General features: G+C 30.4%; 1 long non-coding RNA gene across 1 annotated transcript; it reads right to left on the reverse strand.

Annotated features, from left to right (window-relative positions):
• Positions 1-5291: 5291 nt before the first annotated feature.
• LOC134699389 (uncharacterized) lies at positions 5292-21817 on the reverse strand. The gene is made up of 5 exons (XR_010103568.1): positions 21583-21817; positions 17215-17270; positions 16102-16164; positions 8094-8217; positions 5292-5452 (listed from the first exon to the last, which is right to left on the reverse strand). It is a non-coding gene; the product is annotated as an uncharacterized LOC134699389 (long non-coding RNA).
• Positions 21818-21831: the final 14 nt, after the last annotated feature.

Here is a 21831-nt window from a genome sequence, read left to right on the forward strand (position 1 = left end):
GACCTCATTTTCATGGTTCAGTGGTCAAAGTTAAGTTTTTAAGTTTTGGTCTTTTTATCTAATATTATATGCCAAAGGTCAACTTTATTAGGTGTATGGAAATATATTATGATCTATATGTCAGTCCCGCAGGTTTTATTTGACCATGACCTCAATATCACGGTTCATTGCACAATGTTCAGTTTTTGTGTTTTGGTCTATTTTTCTTAAACTATAAGTAATAGGTCAACTATATTTGTTGTAAGGAAGCATTGTTAGCTGTACATGTCTGCCTGGCATGGTTCATCTGACCTTGACCTCATTTTCATGGTTCATTGGTCTTTGTTTAGCTATCTTGATTAATGTTAAGTTTATGTGACAGTTGTAATAAAGCTTTTTACTTAGGACTATCAACATAATACCAATGATTAGTAACGAAGACAAGATATATCAGTGTGTGCACTCTTGTTTATAATAAGGAGGATGTAAGTGGTGATATTTGAGAAGGAACATCTACAATCCTTCATAAATAGATATAAGAAGATGTGATATGAGACAACTCTCCATCTAATTAACAAGTGGTAAAAATAACCAATTATAACATTTATAAATCAAAGTTCTGTCTTCAACACAGAGTTTTGGCTCACACCGAACAGCAAGCTATATAGGGCCCCAAAATCATTAGTGTGAACCATTTAAACAGGACCACAAACGATCTTTTTTAAATGAAAAAAACGTGAAACACTTATGAACCACGTCAACAAACAACAACCACTGAACATCAAGTACCTCATTAGGACAGGCGAAAAAAACAAATGCAGTGGAATTAAATGTTTTGATACCAAGGTACCAAGCTTAACCCTTAAATGAACGATAGTGTGACATCACAACATATAAAACCTCACTATAAAATATGAATTAAAATGGGTTAACTTAATCAAAGGACATATTACCACAAACGTGAATATATACACTGAACGAATGAGTTTGATATATGCCACAATGATAATACAAAATCATTAAAATAAGGGATTATATGTTAAACAATTTCACAAGGATAACCACAACCTTTATTGTAAAGGTACACATTTGGGAGTTTACCGACTTCAGGAGCTATAAGCTACTTAGGTATAATTGAAATCTATCAATGTACATTTATACAGTAGGCAGTATGTGCTTGAATTCGAGAAACAACACCTACAATCCTTTGTGTACATTTGATATAATAAAAAATGTAAGATTATGGTTAGAATTTGTGAATCTGCACAAACTATCGTATCGTTTATGTTTGCACCGCCACAAAACGTAAATCGTTAGTTCTTTATCTGTGTCTTTATCTTCAAGTTGTTTTTGTATTTACTTTTGTGGGACATGCGCTTCATCATATCTGCTCATTATTTTACTCACTGTAATGATCACCATCTGCTCCAAAACTCCTAACCGAAATGTAATAATCTTTTGGCATAATGTTTACTCTTTAATGTTGTAGTGCAATTTATATGCTAGTAGATTTTTGGGTCAGAACTGTATGTGGGTTTCTTTGCCGAAGCATGAACGTATTTTGCAATAGGTTTATTTGAGAGATACACATTGTTAAGGATTTTTATACTGAAAAGGATTTTGCGGTTTATACAAATTCTTGCCAATTTTTATCTACAAACTCTAAAAATCCTTCATTACAATGATTTATACCTTCTTATAATCTTAACCATATTATATGATATTTTACACCTAATTTTCTAAAACCATATATTTCAATAAATTAAACTTTCTCATGATCTTAACCATATAATCTTTTAGCATCTCATTTTTTATCAGATTTGTTATAGCGTATACTTTACACTTGGAGATACAGTAATATTCCCATGAAAAGCCAGAATTTAACTGGCACGCAAGGTCAAAATATAATTGTAGTTATCTTTAAGGTAAATTCGTTTTGGCATTACTTGAAAAAAAATCTGTATGCACTTAATCTGGTTAAACTTGGATGTAATGTTTTCTAGTTATCTTACTCAAACCACATTTTCTTATATAAAAATGATTTATAAACATTAACAATTTAAAATGCATGCAGTAGGACATATCTTTTGATAAAAGACAACTTATAATTGCAAGTCTCTTAAAACACACAACAGCAATAAACTATATAACAATTAAATATTATACACTGAATGGGCACTTTACACGAAACATGCGTTATAGGACTTTGAACACATATACAGCAATCCTTAAATGAACCTGTATTCACTGTTAATAAAATATCTCAATTATTTTATAAATATAAGGTTAAATCTTTAGTAGTTAATATACAATTTCACGAAAGGCTGTTCTCTCAGTCGCATTGATAAAAATGAACAAAGGCATTGTCTTCAAAATAACCGATGTTGCTTCAATTTTATTCGCTGTTTCAGACTGTTTTCCTTATTTTTTAAATAGCAGACAAACTTGGTCCAAATTGAGGAGTAACTTTTAATCAATTATGCGACAGTTAAATCAAGTGTCCATAAAGCACTTAACACTTTTTCAACATGGTATTGAAAAGTCCAACATTATAGGTGTAAATCATATTTTAACTGGTGTTTTCACATCAACTTTAAGATCAACGGGTTATAGTTTATAAAGTATCATCATTCATCGAAACATTTAAGAAATTAAAATATTTTCTTCATTCCATTGTAAAATATGTTATAAATCTGAACATCGGACAGACGCTAAAGTAGTTTTTAGTCAAACAAATGTGTTAATGCTACGTCCATTTCTATTATTACTGAATAACTGAATGCAAACCAACAGAAAAATATATCGAAAACTTCTTCAAATCTTGTATCTTGTATGTAGTATTAACAAATATCAGTATTTCTTCAATCATTCTAAACCACCCACGGAAAAAAGATATGTTTAGTGAAGATTTTTTGTGTGGTTTGTGTTGCTAAGTCTTTATGTGCTTTTATGCTGATGTTTGTGTTTGTGATTTGGTTTTTTTCTTTTTTATCCCTGATGTTGTCACTTTATTTTCGACTTCTCAGTTTGTAAGTCCCTTTTATATCGATCGCCTCTCTTAGCTCAACTTCTTGGAGGTTTTAAATAACTGCATCTCCTGTATGTTCCCTTCAAATCGACTGATGGTTGTGACTTCTTGATTTGCGTACTTCATTTCTATTTCATAGGTTAAATGTTTTTTTTAAAATAGCCAGTTGTTATCAGCAACTAATAGCATGTCCTCTTCGGTCAGGAAAATGATGAATATGGCACATATACTTATAAAGACCCATGATGATATCATATTAGCTATATATTTTCTCCATGAAAACTGTATATTAATGTTTGGCAAATAAAATTAAAACGCATGACTGTAGTTTTTTTTTTAATTTTTCCACATTGTTCTTAGATTTGTTCGTGTGTTGTTGTGAACAAAAGTGTATTATCAAAAGATAGTAACGACCGTGTAGATTCCATTCACTTCAAAACTTTAAAAATATCTACCGGTACCTTCATGATATTTTTTGCTTTGAATAATTAAGACTTGATTCTCTCAATGCTAATATGAAGAGATAAATTCTGTCGGCTTATGTCTTTCGTGATTTGATATTTCACCTTATAATAAATTGCCAACTATTATCAAAATCATGAGATAACGTCTTTTGAGTAACAAACAAGTTTCAGCTAATCAACTGTGTCAACTCTTTAATAGTTTCAGTACATCCAAACAAACAAAATACTCAGAATCACGGCTGATACAAGCTGGTTCCCAGACTCCAGAACAATACCAACTGCCTATACCTCTTACCATATCATAACCATAAACAAAACATATACAGACTGTATATGGGAATCACAGACAATAAAAAAACCTGTAGATGTATCTTACAACCACCGAAATACAAAGACTGTTTTTAGAACCACAGACTATTTACATTCAGATTACTTTTAAGAACCACAGACAATACATTCAGACTGTGAAGGAGAACCACAGACAAAACACACTAACTTACCTAACAATTAGACAATTCATTAAGAACACATGCAATACATATAGTTTTAAGTGGATTAACGACCCACCTTTTATGTAAGTTTGTTTACACATTGTTGTCAATATAATGGAATTTCATACACCTGAGAGGTTAAGCTAGCTATAAAACCAGGTTAAAGCCACCAGTTTCTACATCAGAAAATGTCTGTACCCTTTCAGTAAAAAGACAGGTGGTATACCAAATATGTCTGTGTTTTTTTTCAAACATCGTTATACATAAATGGAATTTGATGTGACAGTCATACAAGCGCTATAAAGCCAGGTTAAATCCACCATTTTTTGCATTTAATAATGCAGGTACAAAGTCAGGAATATAACAGTTGCTGTTTATTCATTTGATGTATTTTATCATTTGATTTTGCCATTTGATCAGGAACTTTCAGTTTCTGCTTTTCCTAGGAGCTCTGTAATTTTGTTATTTTACTTCATACAAATGAAGCATATTCTTTTTGCTGTGCATGTTCTTATTTTGTGTCATGGAAGAATACCCATATCATGTGTTATTCTAATACATGAAGAAAATCTAGAAGTAATCTTTCAACTTAACATTGTTTCACACATGCTTAAAAATTATACACTTGAAATGTGGTATGATTATCAAGAAGATAACTATCCAATGGAGACTTTCAAAATGGCAAAACACATACCATATTGTATAATTTAGTTCAAAGGAGAAAACCAGCCATATCATTAGTGTAGAAAACTTGGGGTCAACACATTCAGAAAGTGAGTAGGTTAAAATCAATCCAGTTTAGTCTGGTGTAAAATTATTCTGTAATTGCCAAAAGTGCATTTGATATAAAACATGTGTAAGGCAATTTCCTATATAATTTGCATTTCCAAGGGACATTACTCATGGAGAAATAGTGGATTAATTGAAATGAATTTCAAACTAACCCCAATTATTGCTAAGATAAACCTTCAATATGAATTTTGTAGCAATCCTATGAATGATGTAAATTTGAAAAAGCTTTCCATGCAATTTTTCATATGATTTATATATCCAAGGGGAATAACTCCATCAATAATAATTTTTTGGCACTGATTATGACTCCCCTATAAAATGAATTCTAAACACTAACTTAAATAGGAGCTACATTCAGTTTAAAGGTAATCAAGTATAAAGGCACATTAAAACTGCTTCTGAAATTTCTAGTTGTTACAGATACACATGTTAGAAAAAAGGTTAAAAAAAGATATGCATTTTTTACTTTACTAGGAGTATCCCATGTTGGCAAAGAACCCCAAGCATGAGAAGGAAAAATGACATAAAGTATCTAAGAACATAATATAACATGATTTATTGTACGTAGCTCTTTAATACTAATTGAATATAACTAAAACACAAATCTAAGTGCAGTAAAAATAGTCTCCTCTGTTCTGTAGACATTCTTGTCTCTCATGCTTTCTTAACTGTGTGGTAGGCACTAAATCTTGTTTAACCTAAAAAAAATAACAATATGGTTCAGTTGACCAAATGATTATTCCAAAACAATACAAAATTTAAAAGCTTCAAACAGTTGTTATTTACTTTATATCTAAGGACAAATAGGATGTTTCACCATTGCAATGGCAGAATCCCAAGATAGTATCAAAATGTAAAACTTATAATGCAGAAATTCAATTCACGTGTGAGACCAATCATTTAAATGAAAAGTTCAAATCATTTTTTTCTTGGATAATTACTTTCCTTTGATTTACAACTGTGATGATTAAAAGAAAAAGTGTTGTGATAGACAAACATAGTGTGGTGATAGATAAACATAGAGTGGTGAGAGACAATAGTGTGGTGATAGACAAACATAGTGTGGTGATAGATATACAGACTGTGAGGACAGATTTATACAGTGTGGTTATTGATTATGTGTGGCAGTAGATATATTATATGTGGTCATAATTATATATTATGTGTGGCAGTAGATACATAATATGTGGTGGTATATACATATGTGTGTGCCAGCAGATGTATTATGTCGACAATGTACAATAACACCGAAACAATATATTTATTAGGTTTACTCATCATGAATGTTAGAATCATTGACAGACAGTTAGTATACCATATTTGCTGCTTTTATTGAAAAGACACTTAACATGATATTTACATATAATATTGCATAATATGTTGAAGCAGTTATTCTTTAAAAACATTTCTTTTAAATTATTTCATTTCAACCAGGATTGTTTCATGCTAATCCACTTTCAAATTGGTATAAATAGGGCTTTGAGAGATATACCCAGTGGTGTGATAGACATAATATATAAATTGAGGTGAACATCTAAAGAGTAAGGTGATAGATATTTTGAGTGAGGTGAAACATATAAAATGAGGTGATTGATTTACAAGGTGAGGTGATTGGTAATTTTAGTAAGGTGATAGGGTATATTGTGTGGAGATGTACATAGAGAATTTTGGGGTAGATATAGGGTTAATTGGGATAGATATAGAGAGTGTGTGGTCATTGATAATTCATGTGAGGTGAAAGTATGTACAGTAAGGTGATATGTGTTTATAATGTGGACATAAATAAAGGTACTGTGTTGATAGATATGGATAGCATGGGCATAGATATAGAATGTGTGTGGTGATTGATATATAAAGTGAGGTGATTGATAAAAAAAAGTATGGTGATATGTGTTTATGATGTGGTCATAAACATGGAGACTGTGGGGAGAGATGTTGAGAGTATGGGGATAGATATAGAGAGTGTGTGGTGATTGATATATAAAGTGAGGTGATTGATAAATAAAGTAAGGTGATATGTGTTTATTATGTGCAGATATACATAGAGAAGTTTGAGGTATATATCGAGAGTATGGGGATATATATAGAGAGGGTGTGGTGATTGATATATAAAGTATGGTGATTGAATAAAGTAAGGTGATAGGTGTTTAATATGTGGAGATATACAAAGAGACTTTTGTGGTAGATATAGAGAGTGTGTGGTCATTGATAATTTATGGTAGGTGAAAGTATGTAAAGTAAGGGGATAGGTCTTTATAATGTGGTCATAAACATAAGAAATGTTTGGATAGAAATGGAGAGTATAAGGATAGATATAGATATTGTGTGGTGATTGATATATAAAGTGAGGTGATGGATAAATAAGGTAAGGTGATAGGTGTTTGTAAAGTGGTCATACACATAGAGACTGTGGGGACAAGATATCTAGAGTATAGAGAGTGTGGTGATTGAGATAGAAAGTGAGGTGATTGATAAATTAAGTAAGGTGATAGGTGTTTATTTTGAGAAAATATACAAAGAGACTTTTAGGGCAGATATAGAGAGTGTGTGTGTGGTGATTGATTTATAAAATGAGGTGATTGATAAATAAAGTAAGGTGATAGGTTTTGATTAAGTGGAGATATACAAAAAGACATTCGGGGTGGATATAGAGAGTATGGGGATAATTATAAAGAGTGTGGTGATTGATATATAAAGTGAGGTGATTGATAAATAAGGTGAGGTGATAGGTGGTTAATATGTGGAGATATACAGACAGACTTAAGGGGTAGATATAGAGATTATGGGGATAGATTACAGAGTGTGGTGATTGATATATAAAGTGAGGTGATTGATAAATAAAGTAAGGTGATAGGTGTTTATTTTGTGGAAATATACAGACTTTTGGGGCAGATATAGAGAGTGTGTGTGGTGATTGATTTATAAAGTGAGGTGATTGATTTATAAAATGAGGTGATTGATAAATAAAGTAAGGTGATAGGTGTTTATTAAGTGGAGATATACAGAAAGACATTTGGGGTGTATATAGAGAGTATGAGGATAGATATAGAGAGTGTAATGATTGATATATAAAGTGAGGTGATTGATAAATAAAGTAAATAAAGTATAATGCGGAGATATACATGGAAACTGTTATGATATACATAATGACTGTTGGCATAGTTATGAAGATTGTAGTGATAGATAATCATAGTATGGGGATAGCTATTGAGACTGTTGAGATAGATATGGAGAGTGTGGTGATGAATACAGCGACTGCAGCAATGGAGTAAATTATCAACCACCACACTATTTATCTGTTATTGAGTATCATTTTTTATAAAAAAAAAAATACTTTACCATCATCACTATTGCTGAGTGCTGCTTGGTTGTAAATCATTTAACTATTTTTGTTATTGCATTTATCTTTTCTTCAATTTTCACCAATGACCTGTAAATCCCTGGAAAATCTTGTTTGGTATTTCTGTCAGAAGAACACAAATATAAATAATCAATTTTATAATTGCTACATGATAAGTATACAATCTTATACAAACATATCTCAGTGGACATTGCATATCTGCATATAATCTTCCACTGTAAATTATACAATGACCAGTTCATTTCTCTCACTTATAGAAGATACAACAATAGCATATCGTCTAGTGAAAAACAGAAAAAGAATGATGATAGATGTAATCGTTGTGTTACTATAAATATGATAAGATGGTGATAAATAGATATAGATTGGTGATAAGTGTGGACTTAGTTATAGTTGGGTTATGTGTATATACATAAGGTGAAGGATACACAGAACAGTAGTATGATATATACAGTGTGATGATATATAAACAAAAGGATGATATATATATACATACTGTGTGGTGACATATATCAATGGTGTTGTGATTGATTTAAACAGTGTAGTGAGTTAATAGATACATATGTGCAGGGGATACATATATAAAAAAATATATATAAAATGTGATGAAAAAAAATCAACAGTGAGGTCAATAAGATATTTTCAGGGAGGTCATACATATATAAAATGAGGAGATAGATATATAAATTAAGGTGAGAGATATAAAAATTGTGGTGACAGATACACAGTGTGGTGATATATGTATAAAGTTAGGTGATAGAGATATAAAATGTAGTAATATATGTACAGTGTGGTGATAGATATATTAAATAAGGTGATAGATATATAAAATGAGGTCTATCTTAAGGAGATAGATATAAAAATTGAGGTGATAGATATATAGAGTGAGGTGATAGATACATAAAGTGCAGCAATACATGTTTAAAGTGAGGTGATACATGTTTAAAGTGAGGTGATAGATGAATAAAGTGATGTGATTGATATGTATGTACATATATATAGTGAGGTCATAGCTTATAGTGAAGTGATAAATATATAAAGGGAGATGATAAATGTAAGAAGTGAGGTAATAGATATATAGTAAGATTAGAGAAATAAATAGTTTGGTGATAGATAAATAGTGAGGTAATAGATATAAATAGTTTGGTTATAGATAAGTGTCTGGTGGAAAGAACATTAACAATGATGTCATCAAGATATTTTCAGAGAGGTGACAGATTCATATGAGGAGGGACTACATATATAAAGTGAGAAAGACAAAAAATATTGACAGTCAGGCCAATAATATATTAGCAATGAGGTGATACATCAATAAAATGAGGACATTGATATATAAAGTGAGGTAATATATATATATAAAGGTTAGTTTTAAATTATAGTTGTGTCTTAGATTTAAAAAGTGAGGTGATACATATGTATAGCGAAGTAAAATATACATAAAGTAAGGTGATCAATGCATAAATTGAAGAGATAAACAAAGCATGGTACCAGATGTTCGGTGTGGTGACAGATATATTAAGTGTGGTGACCTATCATCAGTTAGGTGATAGATGCATATAGTGAGGTGAAAGATATATGAGGTGTGGTGACATATGACCAGATAGGTGATAGATGTATAGTGAGGTGAAAGATATATAAAGTGTATTGATAGATATATAAAGTGTGATGATAGATATATAAAGTAAGGGGGTAGCTTCTGTATAATGCGGAGATATACATGGAAACTGTTATGATATACATAGTGTTGTGACATATGATCAGATACGTGTTAGATATATAAAGTGTGGTGATAGATACATAAAGTGTGGTGATAGAAACATAAAGTGTGGTGACATATGACCAGTTAGGTAATAGATGTATATAATGAGTTGATAGATATATAAAGTGTGGTGATAGATATATAAAGTGTGGTAATAGATGTATAAAGTGTGGTAATAGATACACAAAGTGTGGTGACATATGATAAATTAGGTGACAGAAGTATAAAGTGTGGTAATAGATATATAAAGTGTGGTAACATATGATTAGTTAGGTGATAGAAGTATAAAGTGAGGTGATAGATATATAAAGTGTGGTGTTAGATATATAAAGTGTTGTAACATATGATGAGTTAGGTGATAGATGAATATAGTGAGGTGATAGATATATAAAGTGTGCTGATAGATGTATAAAGTGTGGTAATAGATATATAAAGTGTGGTTATAGATATATAAAGTGTTGTAAAATATGATGAGTTAGGTGATAGATGTATATAGTGAGGTGACAGATATATAAAGTGTGCTGATAGATGTATAAAGTGTGGTGACATATTATTAGTAGGGTGATAGAAGTATAAAGTGTAGTTATAGATACATAAAGTGTGGTGACACATGATCAGTTAGGTGAAAGATGTATAAAGTGTGGTGATAGATATATAAAGTGTAGTGATATATGATTAGTAAAATGAAAGATGTATAAAGTGTGGTGATAGATATATAAAGTGTGGTTATAGATACATAAAGTGTGGTGACACATGATCAGTTAAATGAAAGATGTATAAAGTGTGGTGATATATGATCAGTTAAATGAAAGATGTATAAAGTGTGGTGATAGATATATAAAGTCTGGTGATAGATGTATAAAGTCTGGTGATAGATATATAAAGTGTGGTGATAGATATATAAAGTGTGGTGATAGATATATAAAGTGTGGTGATAGATATATAAAGTGTGGTGATAGATATATAAAGTGTGGTGATAGATATATAAAGTGTGGTGATAGATGTATATAGTGTTGTGCCATATGATCAGATAAGTGATAAATATATAAAGTGTGGTGATAGATATATAAAGTGTGGTGATAGATATATAAAGTGTGGTGATAGATATATAAAGTGTGGTGATAGATATATAAAGTGTGGTGATAGATATATAAAGTCTGGTGATAGATATATAAAGTCTGGTGATAGATATATAAAGTCTAGTGATAGATGTATAAAGTCTGGTGATAGATATATAAAGTCTGGTGATAGATATATAAAGTGTTGTGATAGATGTATATAGTGTTGTGATAGATATATAAAGTGTGGTGATAGATATATAAAGTGTGGTGATAGATGTATATAGTGTTGTGCCATATGATCAGATAAGTGATAAATATATAAAGTGTGATATAGATACATAAAGTGTGGTGCACATGATTAGTTAGGTGATAGATGTATATAGTGAGGGGATAGATATATAAAGTGAGGTGATAGATACATAAAGTGTGCTGATAGATATATAAAGTGTGGTGATAGATATATAAAGTGTAGTGACATATGATTAGTTAGGTGATAGATGTTTATAGTGAGGTGATAGATATATATAGTGAGGGGATAGATATATAAAGTGAGGTGATAGATATATAAAGTGTGGTGATAGATACATAAAGTGTGCTGATAGATATATAAAGTGTGGTGATAGATACATAAAGTTTTGTGACATATGATTAGTAAGGTAATAGATGTATATAATGAGTTGATAGATATATAAAGTGTGGTGATAGATACATAAAGTGTGGTGATAGATATATAAAGTGTGCTGATAGATATATAAAGTGTAGTGACATATGATTAGTTAGGTGATAGATGTTTATAGTGAGGTGATAGATATATAAAGTGTGGTGATAGATACATAAAGTGTGGTGATAGATATATAAAGTGTAGTGACATATGATTAGTTAGGTGATAGATGTTTATAGTGAGGTGATAGATATATAAAGTGTGGTGAAAAATACATAAAGTGTGGTGATAGATATATAAAGTGTGGTGATAGATGCATAAAGTTTTGTGACATATGATTAGTTAGGTAATAGATGTATATAGTGAGGTGATAGATATATAAAGTGTGGTGACATATGATTAGTAAGGTGATAGATGTGTATAGTAAGGTGATAGATGTGTATAGTAAGGTGATAGATACATAAAGTGTGCTGATAGATATATAAAGTGTGGTGATAGATAAATAAAGTTTTGTGACATATGATTAGTTAGGTAATAGATGTATGTAATGAGTTGATAGATATATAAAGTGTGGTGATAGATACATTAAGTGTGGTAACATATGATCAGTTAGATGATAAATGTATATATTGAGGTGATAGATGTTTATAGTGAGGTGATAGATATATAAAGTGTGGTGATAGATACATACAGTGTGGTGATAGATATATAAAGTGTGGTGATAGATGCATAAAGTTTTGTGACATATGATTAGTTAGGTAATAGATGTATATAGTGAGGTGATAGATATATAAAGTGTGGTGACATATGATTAGTAAGGTGATAGATGTATATAGTAAGGTGATAGATACATAAAGTGTGCTGATAGATATATAAAGTCTGGTGATAAATACATAAAGTGTTGTGACATATGAATAGTAGGGTAATAGATGTATATAGTGAGGTGATAGATGTATAAAGTGTGGTGATAGATATATAAAGTGTGGTGATAGATATGTAAAGTGTGGTGACATATGATTAGTAAGTTGATAAAAGTATAGTGTAGTGATAGATATATTAAGTGTTGTATCATATGTTCAGATAGGTGATAGATATATAAAGTGTGGTAATAGATACATAAAGTGTGGTGACATATGATTAGTTAGGTCATAGATGTATATAGTGAGGTGATAGATATATAAAGTGAGGTGATGGATACATAAAATGTTGTGACATATGAATAGTAGGGTAATAGATGTATATAGTAAGGTGATAGATGTATAAAGTGTGGTGATAGATATATAAAGTGTGGTGATAGATATATAAAGTAAGGGAGTAGATACAAAAAGTGTTGTGACATATGAATAGTAGGGTTAAGATGTATAAAGTGTGGTGATAGATATATAAAGTGAGGTGTTAGAAACATAAAGTGTGGTGACATATGATTAGTTAGGTAATAGATGTATAAAGTGTGGTAATAGATACATAAAGTGTGGTGACATATGATCAGTTAGGAGATAGAAGTATAAAGTGGGGTGATAGATATACAAAGTGTGGTAATAGATACATAAAGTGTTGTGACATATGATGAGTTAGGTGATAGATACATAAAGTGTGGTAACATATGATTAGTTAGGTAATAGATGTATAAAGTGTGGTAATAGATACATAAAGTGTGGTAACATATGATTAGTTAGGTGATAGAAGTATATAGTGAGGTGACAGATATACAAAGTGTGGTGATAGATACATAAAGTGTTGTGACATATGAATAGTAGGGTAATAGATGTATAAAGTGTGGTTAAAGATACATAAAGTGTGGTGATATATGATCAGTTTTGTGAAAGATGTATAAAGTAAGGTGATAGAAATATAAAAGTGTGGTGATAGATATATAAATTGTGGTGATAGATACATAAAGTGTGGTGATAGATACATAAAGTGTGGTAACATATGATCAGTTAGATAATAAATGTATATATTGAGGTGATAGATATATAAAGTGTGGTGATAGATATATAAAGTGTGGTGATAGATATATAAAGTGTGGTGATAGATACATAAAGTGTTGTGACATATGATCAGATAGGTGATAGATATATAAAGTGTGGTAATAGATACATAAAGTGTGGTGACATATGATCAGATAGGTGATAGATATATAAAGTGAGGTGATGGATACATAAAGTGTTGTGACATATGAATAGTAGGGTAATAGATGTATATAGTTAGGTGATAGATATATAAAGTGTGGTGATAGATACATAAAGTGTGGTGACATATGATCAGTTAGATGATAAATGTATATATTGAGGTGATAGATATATCAAGTGTGGTGATAGATATATAAAGTGTGGTGATAGACACATAAAGTGTTGTGACATATGATCAGATAGGTGATAGATATATAAAGTGTGGTAATAGATACATAAAGTGTGGTGACATATGATCAGATAGGTGATAGATATATAAAGTGAGGTAATAGATACATAAAGTTTGGTGACATATGATGAGTTAGGTGAGAGATAAGTGTGGTGATAGATATTTGAAGTGTGGTAATAGATACATAAAGTGTAGTGACATATGATTAGTAAGGTGATAGAAGTATATAGTGAGGTGATAGATATACAAAGTGTGGTGATAGGTACATAAAGTGTTGTGAATTATGATTATTTGGGTGATAGATGTATAAAGTGTGGTTATAGATACATAAAGTGTGGTGACACATGATCAGTTAGGTGATAGATGTATAGTGAGGTGATAGATACATAAAGTGTGGTGATATATGATCAGTTAAATGAAAGATGTATAAAGTTAGGTGATAGATATATAAAGATAGGTGATAGATATATAAAGTGTGGTGATAGATTTATAAAAGGTGATGATAGATGTATATAGTGTGGTGATAGATACATAACATGAAGTGATAGATACATAAATTGTGGTGACATATGATCAGTTAGATGATAGATGTATATAGCTATAGTGAGGTGATAGATATATAAAGTGTGATGATAGATATATAAGGTGTGGTGATAGATCTGTAAAGTGTGGTGATAGATATATAAAGTGTTTTGATAGAAATACAAAGTGTGTTGACAGATATACAGTGTGGTGACAGATGTATAAAGTGATAAATGCATAAAGTTAGGTGATAAATACATAAAGTTATTGGATAGATATATAAAATGAGGTGAGATATATATACATATATATATATAGAGAGAGAGAGTTAGGACATTAATATATATAGCTATAGTGAAGTGCTAAATATATAAAGTGAGGTGATAAATGTATCAAGCAAGGTGATAAATGTATCAAGTAAGGTTATAAATGTATCAAGTAAGGTTACAGATATATAAAGAAATGTGTTAGATGTATTATTTGTTGAGCTACATATATAGTCACGTCAAAGATATATCAATAGAGGTTTACATATAAACAGTGAGATTATAAATATATTGTGTGAGGTGATTGATACATAAGGCAAGATGATGGGTATTTAAAGTAAATAATAGGTGTATATAATGTGGTGGTATATATAGATACTGTGGGGATATATATAGAGAGTATGATGATTATTATAGAGTGTGGTGATTGATATATAATGTGAGGTTAAAGGTATCTTAAGTAAGTTGATAGGTGAGGCAATAAGGAGATATACATAGAGACTTTTGGGATAGATATAGAGAGTATAGGTATAGATAAGTATATATATAGAGAGTGTGATGATTGATACATTAATTGAGGTGATAGGTATTTAAACTTAGGTGATAGGTGTATATTATGTGGTGATATACAAAGAGACTGTTGGGATAGCTATAGAGAGTATAGGTATAGATATAGGGAGTGGTGGTTGATATGTGAGGTGATAGGTATATATAATGTAGTGATACACATAGAGACTGTAGGGGTAGATAAAGACAGTATGATGATAATTATAGAGTGTGGTTATTGATATATACCATGAGCTGATAGTAAGGTGATAGGTGTTTATAATGTGGTAATATACAAATACATTCATCATAGATACCAGGACTAAATTTTGTATATATGCCAGACACATGTTTCATCTACAAAAGACTCATCAGTGACACTCGAATCCAAAAAAGTTTAAAAGGCCGAATAAAGTAACAGACTGAAGCGATAGATATTAAGAGTATGGTGTTAGATATAGAGACTGTAGCAATAGATTTGCAGTGTGTGGTATGATAAAAATGAAATTTCATGTGTTAAAATAATCACTATATAAATTTGTTACTAAAGGATATATACATGTATTCAATAAGGATGTTTGACCAACATTTATTATACCATATTCCTATTTTTATTTACATAATACATGTGCATGATTACAAGAATGTAGAAAAGTCATTGATATAAATATTGTGTGATATGCTGTAGCAGTTTTCCTAATAATTATTTTCTAACAAACCCTTCACCATCACTATAAACAGAATTGCTGAGTGCTTCTTTGTTATAAATCATTAAATTATACTTGTTATTTTATTTGAAATTAAATATACCTTTTTCTTTTCTTCCATTTTCACCCATTACATCTTTGTCCTTTAAAATCGTGTTTTGTATCTCTGTAAGAAAAATCAAAATATAAATAATAATTCCTACATGAAGTCATTATAGGTTTACAAGCTTATACAAACATATATCAATGGAAAAGCAGAATTTGTTGGAATTTCTCTACCGTTTTAAAATTTAAAATATTAAGAAGCTATATAACCTAAGTTAAATTTTAGTATTGTACAAGTTTTACAACTTAGTTATACGGTATTAACTGTTTTATTGTATAAATTTCAAAATTGTTATAATCTAATCAAAGAAGATTGATGTGATTCATTTTACATCATGATCATACTGATGAAGGTTAACCAAAATATTTATAAATAATTACTTCATTACTGTTTTGTTTACTTTTAAGGGTTTAATTATATATAACAAGATGAGGTGGTGAAAGATATATAGTCTGGTAATTTATAAATATAAATATGATAAAGTGGTGATACATAGATATAGAGTGGTGATAAGTGAGGACATATATATAGCAAATTTACAGATATAACATTGTGGGGTTGATGTTTACACGAGTTATATATATATATATATATATATATATATATATTGTAATTTTTGAATATAGTGCGGTGAAGAATATACAGAATAGCGATTATATATAACTTATGATATATAAGCAAAGTGGAGGTATACATATATACTGTGTGGTGACAAATATAAACAGTGTGGTGATTGGTTTAACCAGTGTAGTGGTAGACATATTAACAAAGTGGTGATGGATATATACAGAGGGGTGATAAGTATCAATTGTGTGTTGAATGATATACATGTTAAGTATAGTTATATGTACTATTAGTGTTGTTATATATATACAGTGTGGTTGTTGATATATATAGTGTGGGGATATCCAATATAATCAGGATAGTTGGTAGCTAATAAAAAAAACCTGAATCAATCCATTTCTTTCCTCTAGATACACCAACTGTATTTGAAGCAGTTTTCTCATGACATAGCTTCTTCTTCTTCCAAATATGATGAATATTCTGGCAAGTTGTGCATGATTAAAATGAATAATCAAAATGAGAAGCAGTTTTCTTCTTGATTTGTACCTTTGTATTACTTCCTTTCCATCAGAATTTATCAAGGTCCACTGTAGAAGAGCAATCTGGAAAAATTCATATAAAAAATAACATTACAAATTCAGTAAATCAAAAGACATTCTACCATATCAACAAACTGTTATATAAAGCCCATTCTTACTTGTTAACATATATTAAAGCTGTTTTTTTTACTTTTTAACATATGGATATATGAATCTTTAATATATAAAAAAAAATATGTAATAAATCTATATAGTAAAAATAGATATACAGTATGTGGTGATAGAAATACTTATAGTAATGATGGCTATTGGGAGTGTGGTGATGGATAAAGAAAGTGTGGTGATAGAAACGTAACATGTGGTGATAGATTTGAACAATGTAGATGTATTCAGTTTGGTGATAGAATAAAAAGTGTAATGATAGATAAATAGTGTGGTGATAGATAAATTTAGTACAGAGATGATATATAGTAAGGTGATATAGATTTCTATATATTGAGGTGATTTAAAATTTATCAATATGGTGATATGTATTTAGAGAGTTGATAGTCTATATATACAGTGAGGTCATAGATATAAACATACAGTTGTAATAAATAAAAATAAAAACATCTTCTATGGTAAATATGTATAACATTGTATAAAGTCGTGATTTTATACAGAATGGTGATAAATATAAAAAAATGTATTGATAGAAGTATAAAGAAGTAATAGATTATTAGTGTGGCGATATATATATATATATTCATGTACTGTACTACGCCGCTAGACGTGGAAAGGTAACACACGGCCACCGAAAGCTTCATTTTTGTGAAGCCCAGGTGGTTGTGTGGTCTAGCGGGACGGCTGCAGTACAGGCCATTTGGTGTCACGATATCTCAGTAGCATGGGTTCGAATCCCGGCAAGGGAAGAACAAAAAATTTGCGAAAGCAAATTTACAGATCTAACATTGTTGGGTTGATGTTTAGCAGGTTGTATATATATATATATAAAGAGAGGTGATAGATATATTCAATATGTTGATATAAATACAAAAAGAGATGATAGGTAAAAGTGTGATGTGATTGATAAATAAGGCGAGGTGGTAGATATATGAGGTGTGGTGACATAAGACCAGTTAGGTGATAAATGTATATAGTGAGGTGAAAGATATAAAAAGTGTGGTGATAGAAATATAAAGTGTGATGATAGATATATCAAGTGTTGTGACATATGATCAGATAGGTGTTAGATACATAAAGTGTGTTGATGGATACATAAAGTGTGGTGATAGATACATAAAGTGTGGTGATAGAAACATAATGTGTTGTGACATATGATCAGTTAGGTAATAGATGTATATAGTATGGTGATAGATACATAAAGTGTGGTGATAGATACATAAAGTTTTGTGACATATGATGAGTTGGGTGATAGATATTTAAAGTGTGGTGATAGATACATAAAGTGTGGTGACATATGATCAGTTAGGTGATAGATGTATATAGTGAGGTGATAGATATATAAAGTGTGGTGATAGATATGTAAAGTGTTGTAACATATGATTAGTAGGGTGATAGATGTATAAAGTGTGGTTATAGATACATAAAGTGTGGTGACACATGATCAGTTAGATGATAGATGTATAGTGTAGTGATAGATACATAAAGTGTGGTGACACATGATCAGTTAGATGATAGATGTATAGTGTAGTGATAGATACATAAAGTGTGGTGATATATGATCAGTTAAGTGAAAGATGCATAAAGTTAGGTGATAGATATTATATAAAGTGTGGTGATAGATGTATATAGTGTTGTGATAGATGTATATAGTGTGGTGATAATGTGGTGATAGATGTATATAGTGTGGTGATAGATATAACATGTGGTGATAGATACATAAAGTGTGGTGATATAGATTTCTATTGAGGTGATTTATATTTATTAATATGGTGATATATAATTAGAGAGTTGATAGTCTATATATACAGTGAGGTCATAGATATATACATAGAGTGGTAATAAATAAAAATATAAACATCTTTTATGGTAAATATGTATAACATTGTATAAAGTCATGATTTTATACAGAATGGTGATAAATATAAAAAATGTATTGATAGAAGTATAGAGAAGTAATTGATTATTAGTGTGGCAATATATATATATATATAAAGAGAGGTGATAGATATATTCAATATGTTAATATAAATATAAAGAGAGATGACAGGTAAAACAGTGATGCGATAGATAAATAAGGTGAGATGGTAGATATAAAGTGTGGTGACAGCTTTATAAAGAGTGGTGATGTATATATATATAGTGTGGTGAAAGAGAAAAATGTGAGGTGATTCACTGATTGGTGTATAATGTTAGGTGATGGATATATGAAGTTAGGGGATAGAAATGTGAAGCTACCTAAAAGAAATCTAGTGAGACGATAAATATAAACAGTGAGGCCATAGACATATAAAGGGAGGCAGTTAATGACTATAGAATGGTGTAAAAGGTATTCAGAAAGATACAAATATAAACATCTTTTGGTGATAATATATACAGTATTGTACAAATTGGTATTTATACAGAACAGTGATAGTTATATATAATGCTTTTAGTTATATACAGTGTGTTGATTGAATTATAAAGCAGTAATAGATTTAAAAAGTGGTAATACATGTATATATATTCAGTGTGGTGATATTAATATAAAGTGGTGATGGATAAATATGTTGATGATACAAAAGTGTAGTGATAGATTAAGTGAGGTGATAGATGTATAGTAAAGACATAGATATATAGTTAGTGGATATCTATATCTGAAGTGGTATATATATAAAGTATGGTGATAGAGAGATAAAGTGATAAAGTGACAGATATTGTAGATTGTGATAGATATATATTGTGATAAATAATGGAAAATATATATAGAAAGATCTGAATTAAACACCTTTGGTGTTAGATATATATACAGTATTGTACAAAGTGGTGATAAATACAGAATGGTGATAAATATATACAGTGGTCTTAGATATATACAGTGTGTTAATAGATTTATAGAGTGGTGATAAACATATAGTGTGGTGATAGATATATACGGGAGTGTTGTACAAAGTGGCGATTGATACAGAATGGTGATAAATAGATAGGGTGGTGATAGATATATACAGTGTTGTATAAAGTGGTGATTAATGCAGAATGGTGATAAATATATACAATGGATTGATAGATTTATAGAGTGGTGATAAATATATAGTGTGGTGATAGATATATTTAGTGTGGAGATTTTAATATATTGGTGATATATAAAGTAGTGATAAATAAAGTGAGGTGATAGATATATAGATTGGTGAGAGACACAAAAACAGTAGGATGATAGATATATACAGTGGTGATAGATGTTTGCAATGGTGATAGGTATATACAATGGTAATATATATCATGTATGTTTACCTTGGTGATAAAAAATAAATATTTTTTTATCATAAATATTGTTTTTATTATAAATATTTTTTAACTCGACATATCGCATTCCCGACCTGTTGATTATTTTCATTTAATCTAGGTGTGGTTAGTTTGATCTTACATTGTAGTTGTTCATTGGTCAATATTTGATTATGACGTAAAATTTTCATGCTTTCATCTGAAATTCCCATTGTGACGACATTAAAAGACAGAGAAATATATTTCACCTCCAAATCTTGTGCAATACTATATTTATCCACTCCTGACTGTGTCAAAAACAATTGATTTTAATACGGCCTAAAGGAATGTGTACTTTTTTATCGTCAAGGATAAAAAATTACTGTTATAAATGTCATAATAAAAATATTGTCCATTGTCTATTGTCATTTGGCAATTTTTTTTAACGGTTATTAGTGAAGACAGGGGTACCAAGATTCCCAGGGGATTACAATTATCACCCTCATACATGTTCATGACCGGGGGTAGGAGGGGTCATGATCCCAAAATCCTGGGCTTAAAAACATGAAATCCCGAGATCCCTTATTTAAATAAATTTAAATCCCTACATCCAGAAATTCAAAAATAGAATTCCTGGATACCTAAATAGTTAATCCCAAAATCCTGAAGCTAAAAACACCCAATCCTGGTGTCCCGATAAAGGTCCTATCCCCCTCATACATGCACGATCCATAACAAACTTTTTAGACTTTCTGGACTCCCCAAGAAATCATTTCGGCCACCTCCTATGAACACTGACCTGACACATACACATAAAAAGTATTAATTGTCCGGCTCTTTTGAACCAGATCACATTTTGTAGTTGGAAAAGGAAAAAAAGGGGGGGGGGGTGAAGCCTCCTTTCCTTTAAAATGTTATTTTGCATTTAAAGATGATGTTTGTTTTCATTGTTACAATGCATTATTTTTCATACCATTCACATGTTTTTTTACGTTTTAGAAGTTATGTGTGCTCTTAAGGACGAGAAAGAGAGCCACTTCAGCAACTGAGCAAGTGTATTTTCTTTCGCAGATAAAATGTAAATAGATGCGTACAAATCTATCTCCAAATAGAAGATTTTTCAAAAATGAAAGTAGGAAATTCAGTGGGCGTTTCTTGCGCATGCGCACAGACCACGGTGATAGTTACGGTGACTGTATCAGGAACCTTGCATATTATATAC

The sequence above is a fragment of the Mytilus trossulus genome, unplaced genomic scaffold (assembly GCF_036588685.1).
Source record: "Mytilus trossulus isolate FHL-02 unplaced genomic scaffold, PNRI_Mtr1.1.1.hap1 h1tg000050l__unscaffolded, whole genome shotgun sequence".
NCBI lineage: Eukaryota > Metazoa > Mollusca > Bivalvia > Mytilida > Mytilidae > Mytilus > Mytilus trossulus.